General features: G+C 33.2%; 1 non-coding gene across 1 annotated transcript; it reads left to right on the top strand.

The window, feature by feature from the left end:
• Window positions 1-1,216: 1,216 nt before the first annotated feature.
• TRNAK-CUU (transfer RNA lysine (anticodon CUU)) lies at window positions 1,217-1,289 on the top strand. Its single transcript has one exon. It is a non-coding gene; the product is annotated as a tRNA-Lys (tRNA).
• The last annotated feature ends 949 nt before the right edge of the window (window positions 1,290-2,238 follow it).

The following is a 2,238-nucleotide window of genomic DNA, read 5'->3' on the forward strand; positions in this document are numbered from 1 at the left end:
TTATTTTAATCATAATTTAAAGGGTTATTTGATAACTTATACTTTGAATAGCTCACTTTTTCAAATCTTATACCTAACATAACTTTCTTTAAAATCTTATACCTGAAATAACATTTTCTTCCAAATTTGATACCAAATCTCAAAAAAGGCCCTAAATTGACGATCTTATCCTTACTAATTAAACATCATCATCCTTTCCCACACCTATTAACACACACCTCCACGATTACCACCACTAAAAAACCATCAAATTAGTAAGGGTAAAATCGTCAATTTTGGAATTTTTTTAAAGATTTTGTATCAAGTTTGGAAGAAAATGTTATTTTAGGTATAAGATTTTAAAGAAAATTATCTTTAGAATAAGATTTGAAAAAGTGAGTTATTCAAGGTATAAGTTATCAAATTACCCTAATTTAAATTATGTATCCTAAGAGTTTGCTTGAATTGAGGGTAAAATGAGGGAAATGAATATGGGGGTAATAGGTAAGGTACATTTACCATGTGTTGGCATGAGAGTAATTATTCACCTCCTGAACTTATTATCTTCATGAAAGGATAATACACTATCCACCCTCCCTCTGGGTAATGATTAAGAGAGTACTCAGTAATTATTACCCTTATGCCAAACCTATCGTCAATAAACTCATTACCCAAGTAATTAACTTCCCCGTTAATTATCACCCAATTAAAATTTACCCCTCGAATTATTCCATGTATTTGAGGCAAGTCCTAAATGGTAAAATTCTAAAAGATAAACATTTATATGTTGTGCGAGACTAGGGCATCAAAACTATCTATAGATAAACCGTATTATAAACCCGTAACAAATTTAATAAATAGACTTAATTTCTAAAAAATTAACACAACCCCGCAAATTTTCACGGGTCTTATACTAATTAATAGTGATTTTGCATCATCTTCATTTCTAGGAAATCAATAATAAAAACTTACATAATCGTTGTAGGCTTTGGACGATTACGAGTAGTTGAATAATGTTTCATCGGTCGAACTTGAGTAATCTAGCAGCATTTTTGACAACTTGAGTTATCTTTCAATGTCCACAACTACAAATGGCCTACTCCTCTCTGGCTCTCTCCTTGTTCTTTGTACCAAAAAAACATAAAGAAATGACGGGGAAGAGGAAGCCAACAATTTATAGGCGTGGAAAAATATAAAGCATGCATTATATATATTACATGCTGAAATTGAACCAGAAGCCCGTCTAGCTCAGTTGGTAGAGCGCAAGGCTCTTAACCTTGTGGTCGTGGGTTCGAGCCCCACGGTGGGCGTTTTTTATTTTTATTTTTTTCCTATTTCAAAATTCCAATACTTAATTCAAGTAGAAGCGTGTGTACATTACAAAAAGGGTGTTGCTCTTTCACATACACATTTTACTCTTTCACATACAGAAATTACCTTTTTACCCCTCTTATTTTCAATTTTCTCTCATCCCTCATCTCCCATATTATCCATCAAATACGGAGTAATAAATGTCGCCCCTTCTCCGCCACTGTCACCACCTTCATTCCCCTACCTGACCACCACCAACCACCCTTATCACCAACGACCTACCCACCAGCGACCCATCTCCCAGAGGCTGACCACATACTTTATCCGTTTTCCCCCAACCAACGACTATTGTCGTGAGCCCCAGCCAATTCATGTTCTCCTATGAATGAAATACTAATTAATTGGAAAAAAAATAAAGGAAAAGACAATCAGATCTTGAATGACAATGACAATTTGATTGAAATATAATATTGGCAAGAAATATTTACAATGAAATGTGATGCATTGCTAAGTTTCGACAAATTCAGCTTTGTATATTGCCGCACTAAATCTTTCGACAAATACATTTTTCATGCAAAATGCAATTTCGTGTAATAAATAACAGATTAATGTAATTGTTTAATCAATCGAAATGATTAATTGTTCGATACAAGAATTAAGATCTATAATTTGAAGAATTTGAGTGAAATTTAATTAGGTTTTAGGAGTAAGAGAGAACAAGGTTTTTTAGTTGAGGGGAGGGTAGTGATTGGAAATATTATGGGAAAAATGTATGTGAAAGAGTAAAAACCGTATGTGAAAGAGTAATACCGTACAAAAATAGTGAAATACACAACTCTGAACAAAAATGTTTCCATTCAAACCATTTCACAATAATGCCAATTTACAACAAAACCTCAACCTCAACTCTTTACAATCAAGCACACACTTGATTTTTTACATGAAAAA

The sequence above is a fragment of the Silene latifolia genome, chromosome 11 (assembly GCF_048544455.1).
Source record: "Silene latifolia isolate original U9 population chromosome 11, ASM4854445v1, whole genome shotgun sequence".
Taxonomy (NCBI): Eukaryota; Viridiplantae; Streptophyta; class Magnoliopsida; order Caryophyllales; family Caryophyllaceae; genus Silene; species Silene latifolia.